This window comes from Macrobrachium nipponense, chromosome 44, assembly GCF_015104395.2.
Source record: "Macrobrachium nipponense isolate FS-2020 chromosome 44, ASM1510439v2, whole genome shotgun sequence".
NCBI classification, from domain to species: domain Eukaryota; kingdom Metazoa; phylum Arthropoda; class Malacostraca; order Decapoda; family Palaemonidae; genus Macrobrachium; species Macrobrachium nipponense.
This window is the reverse complement of record NC_087221.1, coordinates 21,114,565-21,130,207: the sequence shown is the minus strand read 5'-3', so window position 1 is coordinate 21,130,207 and position 15,643 is coordinate 21,114,565. Positions and strand designations below refer to the sequence as shown.

At 45.0% G+C, this 15,643-nt stretch overlaps 1 long non-coding RNA gene across 3 annotated transcripts in view; it reads left to right on the top strand.

Annotated features, from left to right (window-relative positions):
• Positions 1-15,643, top strand: part of LOC135204078 (uncharacterized) — a 105,867-nt gene that overhangs the window by 39,825 nt on the left and 50,399 nt on the right. For all 3 annotated transcript variants that reach the window (XR_010312089.1, XR_010312088.1, XR_010312087.1), the window contains exons 2-3: positions 2,304-2,557; positions 3,445-3,556. This is a non-coding gene — a long non-coding RNA (uncharacterized LOC135204078). The remainder of the gene's footprint in view (positions 1-2,303; positions 2,558-3,444; positions 3,557-15,643) is intronic.

The following is a 15,643-nucleotide window of genomic DNA, read 5'->3' as shown; positions in this document are numbered from 1 at the left end:
CTCTACTTCTGCGACCTCTTTAACAGAAATAGCAGATTTTCTTTCTATTTTCTTAGGCGAAACTCTAAGAAACTGGCTCCTTCGACGATCAGAGGATATAGAGCCATGCTCTCTTCGGTTTTTCGACATCGAGGTTTGGATATTTCCTCCAATTCAGATCTGTCGGACCTCATTAGGTCTTTCGAAACCACTAAGCTCCCGCAAGATACAGTGGCTTGGAACTTAGATGTGGTGCTTAATAAGTTCCTCATGGGGCCACCGTTTGAGCCTTTGAAGTCGGCTTCACTCAGGAACCTGACTAAGAAGGCACTCTTTCTTATTGCACTAGCTTCTGCTAAGCGTGTCAGCGAATTGCACGCTATAGACAAAAGAGTCGGTTTCTCTCAAGGCAATGCTGTATTTTCGGTATCTTTGAACCTTTCTATTCCTTTCTAGCCAAAAATGAGAATCCTTCTAATCCTTGGCCGAGGAGTTTTGTGGTAAGGAACTTATCTGATTTGGTTGGACATGAGGAGGAAGAAAGGCTCTTATGTCCAGTCAGGGCTATTAAGCAGTATCTGTTTGCCACTAAGGGTATCAGAGGACAATCTTCTAAGCTCTGGACCTCGGTTCAAAATCCCTCTCGTCCTCTTTCTAAGAATGCTATATCGTTCTTTATTAGAGAGCTTATCAGGGAAGCTCACTCGCAGTCCGAGAACGACAATCTTTCCGTTCTGAGAGTTAAAGCTCACGAGGTTAGAGCAGTGGCAACTTCTTTAGCATTCAGAAAGAATTTATCTTTAGCTTCGATTCTTCAGAGCACGTTCTGGAGATCGAATTCGGTTTTTGCGAGTCATTATCTCAAAGAGATAGAAACGGTTTTCGAGAATTGTAAAACGTTAGGTCCGGTGGCGGTTTCTGGCATGGTGTTGGGAGAAACGGCACAGGGGTCGTCACCTCTATGCTAACTTTTCACCTTGAATAGGTTGTCGAGTTCAAGGGAAGCTGGGGGTACTGAGTACCTGGGATACTCACCAGTCTGTTAGGTCAGATTTTACAATGGTTGGGTATATATGTTTTTAAATCTGGTGTTGGTGACAAATGTTTTGTATGATTGAATTTCTGGTCTTAGCCCAGGGCAAGGGCAATCTTTGTTGTTACTATCCTCCGTCAGTCAGCCTTGACTCGCTTGAACTACGGAAGGATTCCACTCCTGTAGAGGCTAACTTTGGGCAAATTCCAATTCCTCTACAATAGTAAGAAGAGCACCGACCAGAGGCAGTAACAGTCTGCTGTAGCTCTCTTACAAGGTAAGGTACAACAGACACCTTGAGTGTTTACTGGTATTGCAATAAATGTAACCATTTAAAAATACTAGTGGTCCACTGAATCCCACCTTCCCATAAATGTGTAATTGTTCGGTAAGACACTACAATAAAAATGAAATTTTCATTATTAAAATGAAGTTTTATTGTATACTTACCGAACAATTATGATTATACCCACCCTCCTCCCCTTAGGTGGACGGACGGGCAGAAAGAATTGGATTCACCTGGGCAGTTGTACCTGGTTCTCCCGCGAGTGGAGGGAGATGATGTCATCACCACCAGTGTTGGCGACGCCGACGCGCTAAATTTGAATTTAGTATCCTGCCGCTCGTGGAAATCACGGCTCTATAATTGTTCGGTAAGTATACAATAAAACTTCATTTTAATAATGAAAATTTCATTGTTAATGTTTACTGCCATATTTTGATGTGTTTCGTAAAGTTAAGTGTTCATGTTTTCTGCCGTTTGTCGTCCCGCTCTGTCGCTACTTTCGGACATCATTTCATTTGAAAGGTAAGGTTCCACATTTTACTACATACGTACATACGTAAATGTACACACATTATTTCTTGTACCCTGTACACTAATACACTTTATTTACAGGTACTGTACGTACGTACTACAATAAAGGTTGTTAGGTATTGAATGGTCCAAATTGTTGTATTTCATTGTTTATTGGTCAATTTAGCTTTATTATAGAATTTACTGTGGTGTTTTTGTAGGGCTTGGAACGAATTAGGCAATTTACATGTAAAACGTAGTTCAAGATACAAAAAAATCAGGTTACGAAGGCCGCTTTGGAACGGATTAATTTCGTAACCTGAGGCACTTTTGTAATATGGTGATATGGTACCATGTGAAATGCTGTTATATAAATAGGATATTCTCCCTTTTGTATGTATCAAATTGATGATTAAATTGTGTGAAAATCAGTTTTGCTTTACTTGTTTTAATTATTTTATACTGAAATATAATTGCTTTAATTTTCTTTTTCAGAAGTGTAGGTGCATACATAGTATACCCCCCAAAAAAAAGAAAATAAAAGACTGCAGCATGAAACGTGCAAAGGGAAACCAAAATTTGCTTTTGACTTAAGAGTAGAAGAAATGTAACCACAGGGTTTTGGAAGAGTGAACTGAAGCAAACTTAAATTAAGCATGTATACTGGGACTTGCCTGGCATGAAGACAAAATAGAAGTTTTCAAGTTCAAGGAGTATTTCTTAGTAAACACATTCTTGCTGCAAAACAGGTAAAAAATTTGTTTGTGGCTAACTTTCAAACTTGTAGTATGTTGTTCAGTACCAAGAACTATTTTTTGTAAGGGTTTAAATACATTTCCATAGGATTATGTTTATGGTTATTTTTCCAGTAGTGCCAAAAAGTATGACTGAACTTAATTAAGTTGTGCAAGACTGTAGAAAAGGGAAACTTGTAGAAGTTAGGTCAGATAAACCACATTTATTGGCACAAATTCACCTTGCTGTGTAATACTAGTACTGTCCATGTGTATTTGAAAAAATCTTAGAATGAAATTGAGTCTTGGTTAGCAGGAAATGTTTTTTTTTCTCTCGAAATGATAATCTTCTTAAAGTTGTTGTAATATTATCACACTGTTGCTCAGTATTCATAGAATTTGCTTTAAGACAGGGGAATTATTTGTACTAATAGTGAACCAGTATGTTCTCCACTTGTGCTGCAATTTGGGTAGAGTATTTGTAAAGTAATATTTGACCTTTAAAATTGGTGCAACTTTAGGAGCTCCTTGTTTCATGCAAAGAGCTAGATCAGTGGATTAATCAGTACTATAAGCTTGTTTTAATCTTCTTTCATCTATGGTATAACTTGAATGTTCTAGTCAGTTATATGACTTAATATGTGGAATTTAAAGCATCCCAGAGTAGTAATTTGATAAAGATAAGTTTTAGAATGTATTAGCAAACTTTTATTTTGCTTGGATAATTCATGGTAGCTGTATGACTATGTGTTATTCTCAAAAGATTGGGTTTGTTTGACTTGGGGTCATAAAAGTGTCTTTGCATTGAAATATCAGCATAAACACTTCCATGGAAATCATTTGGCAAAGTAAATCTTGCATCTCTGCCAAAATTTAATTTTCATTTTAAATTATTTTTACAGATTGGAGTGCTGTTAGTGTGTTATTTATACAGAAGTGAAGACTGATGAAGAGGGACATGGGAGAGGTCATGCAAAATATGTAAGAGAGAAGTTTCAAGATGAGTATTAAAAGGCAAGTTCAGTGCATTGAGCTTGTCTATCAGAAAAATGAAGCTCTGTTGATACTTTAAGCTTATCAATTTTTTCCTTGTATAATCCAATGGTTAATGTAACATCAATTACAATATTAAACATTTTGTAAACTTGAATTTCTGGGCTCAGTTCGTGTCGCTTCGTGAAATAATCCCTTAAGTTCATTATTTCTAGGTAAATGATACTAACATTACCAGAGAAAAAACAAAAATAGGGGGATGTCAGAGTAACTGACTCGCTTATCCTAAATAAAAAGAGGGTGTCGGTATGGTGCTGGGACGAGTGAGACCACTACCACGAACCTCTTGTCATTTAGAATTCTCCTTCATCAAAATCCCCCTCCCTGAGAGAGCTGATACACGGCCGGCGCCAGCAACTACTACTACACACCCTCCCACGCCGACCGCAGCGCCTCTCGTGGCCATCCTTTACGTTAGCGACCTTCCACACACACGTGTTCTCTTTTGCTCTGTGTTTTGTGTGATTTTGGATTTATCTTTTGCTTACGATGGAACTCCAAGCAATTGCCGCAGCTAAGTTAAGTACCCCGAAAGGTTATACACTTGTTTTAGCCAGCCAGGATCCGTTTTAACCGTTTTTTAGGTTCAATAATAGGCATCCTGGTTTGGCGCCAGGCTCGCCACACCGGCTCGCTTCGTGTTTCGTTTAGCTCCTTCGGTCTTCTATACCGTAGTGGCTATTCATGCTGTGTATATGCCTATATCATGTCTTATATTGAACGTGGTGTGGAAGGTGCTACTTCCATTCTATTGCTTTACATCGTACTATTCGGAAATCCTTTGCCTAAGTCTTAGCTCAGTGTTCATGCATGCATGTCCCTTTGTCTAGGTCTGTTAGGCGTGTGGGCTTTTTTACCAATTTTATCGCTACATTGCTCTTTAGTCCAGCCATCCTGGCCGTCACCCTCCGTTTTACGTATCGGCAGAGGCCAGCTCCCGAGTTGTTAGTCTATTTTCCTTCGGGGAGGCTAACCTAACTTCTCCTGGACGACCTTTCTATTTCTCCCACTCGTGATTTCCTTCCTTTCATTTTTATTACGATGTATTTATTATGGGTTGCATGTTAAGGCGGTTAGTTTTAGCCTAGGCTATGTTTAGTATGTCCCGTTTGCTTCGTGGTCCACCTACAATCGCGATGGGCCAGCTGATCACCTCGGTCCTTCTCTCAGGGCCTCCCCCCTCTCTCTCCTCCCATGGGGGGGGGAGATAGTCCTCGCTCACTCACGGTCGCTATGGCAACCATCCGAGCACCCCTCCTCTCTTCCTCCCTTCCCGGGGAGGATACGGGAGTCACGGATTTAGGGGGTCCTGAGTGGGGCTGGTTCCATTCTCTGTGAGTTACGGGGGGTACCTCGTGCGTTCAGGTAGGGTTGGCCACCCCGCCAGCTTGCATTGGGTCTTCTCCAGCGCGCTCTGTATAGCTCTCCTCTTCCCTCCCCACCGTTACAGCAGGTCGCTGGCTCCGCCAGCTCCTTTGGGGGGTAACGGAGCATCTTCGACATGCTTCCCCTGTATCATGTATGTTGTTGTCTCTTTCGCTTCTCTGGCGGAGCACCCGCTCACCATCCGTGTGCTCCGTTGGCTGGCGGAAGAGTCTTACAGCGGAGCTACGCTCTGCCTGCCCTGCTTATTTTGTTTTTGTTTTATTTTACTTTAAGTTTTATGGGTAATCTTCTCATGTTCTCCGCTGTGTTTGTACCCTCACCTCGGTTGTACTATCTGTGTATGAGCAGGTATCTGGTTTGACGGAAATCTTCGCTCTGGTGTACCGGAGTTTTCAAGCCAGTTTCCCATGTCCTATGGACTTTTCTCATGGAGTACAGGAGAGGATTATGCCCAAAATAATTTTCACTCCGGCATGCAGCGGAGCTTCATATCTCTTAACAGGTTAGCCCTGTTAGTAACTGCTGATACTTATGTATCTGTTCACTTACAGGCTACCAACTGTCAGGAGGCAGGGTGTAACGCCATCCTGCAGGACCCTTGTGGTCATGAGGTCTGCCGGACCCACGCTCCCTGCTCTGTCCGCCACAACGATATGATTGTGTGGCACCATGAAGCCTGCTCCATTTGTTATGATCTAGTGGAACAGTTTTCTACCGGAGTAAGTACATATATACCGGCGTAGGTATTCTCTCTGTTCTTGGTATATACTGTCAGATAAACCAGCGTAAACATATTAATATAACTTAGTCATAGCCGTTAATGATATATCTCCGGGGCTTCGCTGTAAGGATTACAATGACCCTTTATTTCAGGCTACCGCAGTGAAGGACGCCGCGTCGGCTACCCTGAAAGCCTGGGTAGGAGGTTTTGGAAAGAACGTATCCAAGGGGCAGCCATACATTTTAGACAAAAGTATGGGTGTCCGCATCTTCCCAGGTGGCAAGTCGACCGGGTACGTCGACCCTGCAGCGGCAGCTCCGTATATTGCTGCCATCCAACAACGAGTGGCGCAGGCGTTGGCGGAGGATGGAGCCCCGGAGATCGCCGAGGACGTTGCCACCCTGGACATCAATGTGGAACCGATGACGGTAGGGGAAGGTGAGTTGATGGTTGAGGTAGGTTTGTTGGGCGCTCAAGGGCTTCCCTTGGGTGCATTGGATCTTTGTCTCCTGTTCCTTCTTCTACATCTTTTCAAGGCTTTTCTGAATCAGAAATCCTGGCCAGGACGTCTTCCGCCTCAGTTGTCCCTAAAGTGAAAGGGAAACGTGAGCAAAAGACCCTTGATAGGACGTCTTCTAAGAAGACTTCGTCCTCAACCACTCATAAGTCTCCGGCTCACCATCCCGGAGCAGAGAAAGCGAAGTCATCCTCGTCTTCGCATTCCAAAGGGTCTAGAGGCAAGTCCTCTAAGGAGAAGGCCCGTGCTCCCTCCAAGCCGGTACCTTCAACGTCCACCGGAGCACGTCCGAAGACCCCTGCTTCGACCAGTACCTCTGGTTCCTTCGATCCTGTTACCTTTACAGCAGGGGTAATGCAACAGGTGGGAAACATGGTGGGCGCCATGATGAATGACAGGCTCGATCAGATGCTTGCTCAAATTTCCACCTCATTTGCGCAATCTGGTCAGTCGATCCAGAACATCTCGGAGCGATTCACGAACCAGGAAAACTTGCTGGCGGGCCTTAGGGAGAATCCCCCAGCAGTTCTTCCCCTGGCAGGTGCTGGAATGGCCACAATGCCAGATTATGACTCTCTTCCCCCATTCACCATGAGCAACCCTTGGAGGGTCTCAGCCTTCGCACCCTTCAAGGATGAAATGATCTCCATTCCGGACTGTGGAACTCGTCGCATTGAGGACTTCGAGTTCCACCCCGCCAATCTTCAACCACCTTTCATGGGGTATGCTCGATTGACGGAGTCGGCTCTGAGGAGAGAGGACAAGATCCCGAAGGAGACTGTAATATACAGTCGAGAACAAGCCCAGAGAGAATGGGTCAGGTGCCTTGAAGAATGGGACTGTTCTAACACCAAACTTCAAGCCTTCAAGAGCCCATTCACCATTTTTGTGACGGAGGAGGACACTCCACTCCCCTTCACCACAAAATTGGCAGAGGTAACGATCCAAGCTGCCATGAAAGACGAGCCTCTTCCCCAGCTGAGAGAGTCAGATCCAACGTCTCCGCTCTTCCCAAGCTCTGAGGATCTCTGGGCTGACCTTCCAGCTTCCTTCACGGTTGGGAAGCTCAAACAGGACTGTGCTATTGAACAGTTCGGGGAGAGACTTCCTAGACTACCGGATAATCTGATCCAAGCGGAGTTCGACGCCAGGACCAGGTTGGGGAGGACTTTTAATGCCTTAGTCATGACAGAGGTTGCCGCCATTACATATGGTACGGAACCTCTGTTCAAGCTTCTGGCAAAGGCCCAAACGCAGACCGTACAGTCCGATCTGTACGATTTCGTTGTAGCAAGGCGAAACTGCAGGAAGCATGTCCTGCAGGAAGCCACCATAAGGCATGAGCCTAACAAACTGCTCTTGTCTTCTATCTGGGGAGCTGACCTCTTTCCCGAGTCTGCGGTAAATGAGGTCCACCACGAAGCGACCAGGCTCAACCAGAGCCTTAGGGTCCGCTGGGAACTTACTGGTAAGAAGAAGCCAGAAAGTACCCACTCTGGTTCAAAGAAACTAAAGAAGCCTAAAAAGTTTTCAACTTTCCAGGCTCCACAGCAACAACAATTTGTTCAAGCAGTCCCGGTTTCACAAACCGTGCAACAGTCGACTTCAAAGAACCAGAGCCAGCCCATCCTCCTGTTAACGTCCCATAACCAGCCCTCGACCTCCTACGCTGTTTCCCCAGCCTTCAACCCTGTTTTTGAAGGTCAGGCTTTCCAAGCCATCAACAGGTTTGGAAGGGGAAGCAGAGCTAGGGGTGCATTTCGCCAGAGGGGCGGTGGAAGGACACCCAACAGGGGGAGACACTTCCGTGGAGGACGCGGAGCACGTCCTGCCCAAACCCAATAGGAACCCTCAGGTAGGAGGGAGGCTGTTCCTCTTCCGGCACCGTTGGGGATTCAGCAATTGGGCACAAAGCATTGTGTCCAAAGGGCTGGGATGGAGTTGGATCAAAGGTCCTCCTCCATCCAAAACATTCCTTCAATTACCAACGAAGGAATTGACAGAGTATGCGCAAGAGCTCCTTCAGAAAGTAGTATCAAGAGTCAAACATTTCAAGTTTCAAGGACGCTTGTTCAGCGTGCCAAAGAAAGGCTCAACAAAACGAAGAATAATCTTAGACTTGTCCCGTCTAAACTTATTCATTCGTTGCGACAAGTTCAAAATGCTGATTATTTCGCAGGTGCGGACCTTACTTCCCCGTGGGGCCGTCACCACCTCTATCGATCTTACAGACGCATACGTACTATCATATCCCAGTCGCGAGACACTTCTGCCCATATCTAGGTTTCAGGTTGGGAGACCAGGCATTCTCTTTCAAAGTGATGCCCTTCGGGCTGAACGTAGCCCCCAGGGTGTTCACGAAAATAGCGGAATCGGTAGTCCTGCAATTGAGATCACAAGGGATAATGGTAGTAGTGTACCTCGATGATTGGCTCATCTGGGCAACAACCGTCGAGGAATACCTCAAAGCCACGAACAAGGTAATCCAGTTTCTGGAACACCTGGGGTTCTAAATAAACAAGACAAAATCCAGGCTAACGCTGAAGTCTCGTTTTCAGTGGCTCGGCATCCAGTGGGACTTGAACTCCCACACTGTTAATTCCATTGGCCAAAAGGAAGGAAATAGCTAAATCAATAAGACAATTCCTCAAATGCAAACAGACATCAAGGAGAAACCAGAAAAGGATCCTAGATTCTCTCCAGTTTGCTTCAGTCGCAGACTTTCTGTTGAAAGCAAAACTGAAAGATATAAATCGAGTTTGGCGCTCAAGAGCAAATGTCAAATCTCGAGACAAGTTGTCAGTAATCCCGTCGATTCTTCGCAAATGTCTCCGCCCCTGGGCGGAGTCCAAGAATCTGTCCAAATCAGTACCTCTCCAGTTCCCCCCTCCGGCGTTGGTTATCCACACGGACGCCTCCCTAAGCGGGTGGGAGGATACTCTCAATTCAAGAAAGTTCAAGGGACTTGGTCGCCTCAGTTCCGCCGGCTTCACTTAAACGTGTTGGAAGCCATGGCAGTATTCCTCACTCTGAAGAGGCTTCTACCAGCCAAAGGTTCCCATATAAAACTGGTTTTGGACAGCGCAGTAGTGGTACACTGCATCAACAGGGGAGGATCCAAGTCGAGGCATGTGAACCATGTCATGATAGCCATTTTCTCTTTAGCAGCCAAGTACAAATGGCATCTATCCTCCACCCATCTAGCGGGAGTAAGGAACGTGATAGCAGACGCCCTGTCTCGGTCAGTTCCTCTAGAATCGAAGTGGTCCCTGGACAGGCGTTCATTCCAGTGGATATGCCAAAAAGTCCCAGAATTCCAGGTAGATCTTTTCGCATCTCGAGCGAACCACAAGCTCTCTTGCTATGTGGCCCCCAACCTGGACCCTCTGGCTTATGCCACAGACGCCATGTCCATAGATTGGAATCAATGGAGGAAGATATACATCTTCCCTCCAGTGAATCTTCTATTGAAAGTCCTGAACAAACTCAGGACATTCAAGGGACAAGTAGCTCTAGTAGCTCCGGATTGGCCCAAGAGCAATTGGTATCCACTCCTCTTGGAATTGGGTCTCCGACCTCAACGGATCCCCAATCCCAAACTGTCTCAGTCAGTACAAATGAGGACTGTGTTCGCTTCCTCAGGAACTCTCAAAACCCTAACTTTATGGACTTCATGAAGTTTGCAGCTAAGAGAGATGCAAATATTGATCCCCAGAATATCCTTTTCTTAGAATCGGATAAGAGGGAATCAACTTTGCGCCAGTACGAGGCTGCTGTTAAGAAACTGGCAAATTTCCTGAAGGAAACAAACGCTTGAACCATGACAGTTAATTTAGCTATATCCTTTTTCAGATCCCTGTTTGAAAAAGGTTTAGCAGCTAGTACTATTACCACTAATAAGTCAGCTTTAAAGAAAATCTTCCAGTTTGGTTTTAAGATAGACTTAACAGACTCTTACTTTTCGTCTATTTCTAAAGCCTGTGCTAGGCTCAGACCTTCAGAAAGGCCTAGTTCAATTTCATGGTTCTTGAATGACGTTCTCAAACTGGCTTCAGATACTGACAACGATTCATGCAATTATATAATGTTGTTAAGAAAAACATTATTTCTTTTAAGCATGGCCTCAGGAGCCAGGATATCAGAACTGTCAGCTCTTTCCGGAGCCTCTGGACATGTGGAATTTCTCCCCTCAGGAGAAGTCCTATTATCTCCAGACCGTGGTTTTTTAGCAAAAAATGAGGACCCCTTGATGAGATGGGCTCCTTGGAAGGTCCTCCCTCTTCCACAAGACCCCTCTCTATGTCCGGTGACGACCTTACAAGCCTATCTGTCCAGGACATCATCCAGAACCTCAGGCCCCCTCTTTATGAGGGAAAAAGGTGGCACTATTTCAATAAAAGGGATTAGACAACAAATCCTGTACTTTATTAAACAAGCAAATCCTGATTCATTCCCTAGAGCCCATGACATCAGGGCAGTGGCCACCTCTATTAATTACTTCCAGCATTGAATTTTGATGATTTGAAGAAGTACGCGCGCTGGAAATTGCCGACAGTTTTCAAACGTCACTACTTAAAATCCTTGGAATCTCTTAAATTTCTGGCAGTGGCAGAGGGAAACATAGTTTCTCCTGACACTGTCTAGTAGTTGTAGTCAAAGATCCAGATCTCCTTTCTACCTGCCTCACCATCCTCATTTTCCCCTTTATTTACCGTCAAGCTCAATTGTGCTTTGAGCCTTAGCTGCCTAAAAAAGGGATTTTGACGTAAGGAAAAATCTATTTCTGGGCGATTGGCTCGTGTCGCCAGCGAAATATCCTTTAATCTATTATTTCTAGGGTAAATGTACTAACACATACCAGAGAATAAATAAAATAAAGAAAAAGGTCAGTATAACTGACTCGCTCACCCTCCAAGAGGGTGTCGGTATGAACACTAGGCGAGTGAGACCACTACCACGAGCCAAATACCAATAGAAATCTCCCACAACAAAAACCCTCCATGAGGAGAGCCGACCCACAGAGTGAGCAGCTCGTACTACTACTACTCCATCCCATGCTGCCGACTGCTGCGCCTCTGGTGGCCATCCTGAAGTTAGCAGACAATCTTGGGCGAAGGGATGGGTAGGGTGGGATTTCGCTGCGACACGAGCCAATCGCCCAGAAATAGATTTTTCCTTACGTCAAAATCCCTTTTCTGGGCTCAGCTCGTGTCGCTGCGCGAAATCGTACCAGAGAAATAGCACAAGATTGTAAACAAAAGTAATAAAATAAATCAGAATAGGTCTCAAATAAAAAATAATGTAAATATAAAAAAGAATATAATTGCTAAAAAGATACAAATACACAGTGATACAAAATAGAAATATGCTTAAATTACCCTTAATTCTAAACATGTTTCTTATCATAAGGTAATTTACATATGTACAGAGGTAAATGGCTTACATGAAACAAAATGGTATCTGTGTAAAGGCATGTATCAAAATATAATAGCAATTAGAGTAGTCAAATGAACAAATTAAACAACAATGATAATATATAAGGAATGCATATGACTTAAATATACAAAACCCGTAACCATTATAAATGAGATGTATCCCCTAGCATAAAAATAAGGTAACATCCATGAGATCAAAATCCATAATCATCTGTGATGTCCCTAGCAAAAACTAAGGGGCACCCACTACATCATCATAAAAGCAGCTAAGACACCAGGTGAATGTAAATGAACACGGTAGGAATAGACGAACTGTTGGGTGAAGCAGGTAGAAAGGAGGACTGAATCTTCTACTACAAATTAACTAGAATCAGGGGTGTTTCCCGCTGCTACTGCTGAAAATTTCAGAGCTTCCAAGGACTTAAGGTAATGGCGTTTGAACACTGTCGGCGATTTCCATCCGGTATACTTTTTCAACTCATCGAAGTTCATGTGTTGGAAATAATTGATTGAGGTGGCTACTGCCCTAACATCATGTGCTTTCGGGAAAGAGTCAGGATTGGCTTGCTTAATAAAGTACAGGATTTGCTGCCTGATGCCTTTAATGGATAAAAGTACCACCTTTTTCCCTCTTAAAGAGGGGACCCGATGAGGATGAGGAGGTCCTGGACAGAAAGGCTCGTAAGGTTGTAACTGGGCAAAGAGATACATCTTGTGGAAGGGGTAGTACCTTCCAAGGTTCCCACCTCATCAAAGGATCTTCATTCTTTGCTAAAAGCTACGTTCCGGAGAAAGTAGTACTTCCCCTGTGGGAAGGAATTGAATATGATCCGGATCTCTGGATAAAGCCGACAGTTCTGAAATTCTTGCTCCTGAAGCTAAGCTTAATAAAAACAGGGTTTCCCTTCAAGAGCATTCATTAAACGAGCATGTGTCATTGTCGGTTTCTGAAGCCAGTTTTAGAACATCGTTTAAGAACCATGAAACTGACGTAGGCCTTACAGAAGGTCTAAGTCTAGCACATGCCTTAGGAATAGACGAGAAGTAGGAATCCGTCAAGTCTATGTTGAACCCAAATTGAAATATCTTTTTCAAGGCTGACTTGTTTGTCGTAATCGTGCTAGCTGCTAAACCTTTTTCAAATAAGGATCTGAAAAAGGATATAGCTGAATTAACTGTCATGATTCTAATATCAGATTCTCTCAGGAAGATTGCTAACTTTTTGACAGCAGCATCGTACTGTCTCAAAGTTGAATCCCTTTTATCGGATTCCAAGAAGAGAATATTCTGAGGGTCAATATTCGCATCTCTTTTGCCGCAAACTTCATGAAATCCATAAAGTTAGGGTTTTGAGAATCCCTGAGGAAGCGAACACAGTCTTCGTTTGTACTGACTGGGAGAGCTTGGGATTGGGGATCCGAAGAGGACGAAGGCCCAGCTCCAGAATTAGGGGATACCAATTGCTCTTCGGCCAGTCTGGGGCTACTAGAGCCACTTGACCCTTGAACGTCCTGAGTTTGTTTAAAACTTTCATAAGAAGATTCACTGGGGGAAAGACATAAATCTTCTTCCAGTTGTTCCAGTCTAGAGCCAGGGCGTCCGTGGCATAGGCCAGAGGGTCCAGGTTGGGGCTACATAACAGGGAAGTTTGTGATTCGCTTGAGATGCGAAGAGATCCACCTGTAGCCCTGGGACTCTTTGAAGGATCCATTGGAACGAACTGTTGTCCAGTGACCATTTCCGACCTAGGGGCACTGATCGGGATAACGCGTCTGCTATGACGTTTCTCACTCCAGCTATGTGAGTGGAGGAGAGATGCCAACTGAACTTGTCTGCCAGGGAGAGATGGCTACCATCACATGATTTAGATGACGTGACTTGGAGCCTCCTCTGTTTTATACAATGTACTACCACTGCGCTGTCCAGAACTAGCTTTATGTGGGAGTACTTTTGGTGGGCGCAACCTTTTTAGAGTCAAGAACACTGCCATTGCCTCCAGTACGTTTATATGGAACTGACTGAAAAAACTGAGGTGACCCAAGTTCCTTGAACCTTTTGGACCTGTGATACCCTCCCCAACCGCTTAAGGACGCGTCTGTGTGGATGGTAATCCCTGGTGGAGGAACTGAAGGGGTACTGACACTGACAAATTCTTGACTTTCGCCCACGGCCGAAGACGATTCTTTAGAATCAGAGGGACTGAGGATAGTTTGTCCCTGGCCCTGACATTTGCTCGTGAGCGCCAGATTCTGGTTAGGTCTTTCAGTTTGGCTTTCATTAAGACGTTCGTCACTGATGCAAACTGGAGAGAACCCAGGATCCTCTCCTGAGCTCTCCTTGACGCCAGTTTTTGTGAACTTAGGAAAGAGTTGCTTGACTTGACCTTCCGCTATTTCTTTCCTTTTGGTTGATGGAATCGACAGAGTATGGGAGGATAGATTCCATTGAATGCCCAGCCACTGAAAGACTGACTCTGGAGTGAGTCTTGACTTGGTCCTGTTTAATCTTGAAGCCTAGATATTCCAGGAACTGAATCACTTTCAATGTAGCTCTGTTGCATTCCTCGACTGTTGAAGCCCAGATCAACCAATCGTCGAGATACGCTACTACCATAATCCTTGTGATCTGAGTTGTTGCACTACCGCTTCCGCTAGTTTCGTGAACACCCTGGGTGCCATGTTGAGTCCGAAGGGAACTACCTTGAAGGAGAATGCCTGGTCTCCTATCTTGAAACCCAGATACGGACGGAAGTGTCTTGCAATAGGGATATGATAGTAGGCGTCTGTAAGATCGATAGAGGTGGTGACGGCCCCACGGGGAAGTAAGGTCCGCACCTGTGAGATCGTGAGCATCTTGAACTTGTCGCAGCGGATGGCTAAGTTTAAGCGGGACAAGTCTAAGATTACCCTTCTTTTTTGTGAGCCTTTCTTTGGCACGCTGAACAAGCGACCTTGAAATTTTTAATCTCTCTGACTCTCGCTATAGCTCCTTTCTGAAGGAGGTCCTCTGCGTACTCTGTCAATTCTTTGGAAGGAAGTTGACGGAAAGGTCTGGATGGAGGTGGGTTCGTCAACCAGCTCCAACCCAGGCCTTTTGACACTATGCTCTGAGCCCATTCGCTGAAGTTCCACCGGTGGCGAAAGTGAAACAGCCTCCCTCCTACCTGAAGTTCTTCATTGGTTCTGGTAACTGCCTCGGCCTCCTCTGAAGTGCTTTCCCCTGTTAAAGGGGCCTCCCGATCCTCTCCCACGAAAGGAACGCTTACCCCTGCCTCCCTTACCCGAGCGGTCATACTTCTGTGAAGCTTGACTCTCGAAGGCTTGATTGTAAGCTGGAGAGATGGGCGTAAGAGGTGGAGGGCTGAGGCTGAGGGGATATCACAAAAATAAATTGGCTGTGATTGAGCCTTAGAGGTGGAAGGTTGGGCTGTTTGCACTAAGGGCACCGCTGGAACTTGCTGAGGAAAGCGTAGCTGCTTTTTCTGGTAAGGATGGAAACGCCTAGGTTTCCTCTGTCCCTTACCTTTAGGTGTTAGGTCATGTCTCCTCTTAGCCGTAAGGCCCCAACGGTCCTTAGGCTCTGGTTCAGTCCTCGTAGCCTCTGACTGGACTTCCTTCACCATAGCTTCTGGGAAGAGATCTGCTCCCCAGATGTTAGACGAGAGTAACCTATTCGGCTCATGTCGAATGGTTGCCTCTTGTAGGACATGCTTCCTACAATTCGTTCTAGCAGTGGCAAACTCAAACATATCCGACTGTACGTTTGAGTCAGGGCTTTGTTTGGTCATGAGCTTAAAAAGCGGTTTCTGAGCCATAACGCTATGGTTGCTACCTCGGACATAGCCATAGAGTTAATTGATCTGGCTAATCGCGATTTCGCGTCAAATTCAGCCTGAATAAGGCCATCTGGGAGCCTGGGTAGCTTTTCACCAAACTGCTCCATAGCACAGTCCGGTTTGAGTTTGCCAGCTGAGAAGGTGTTTGGCAAGT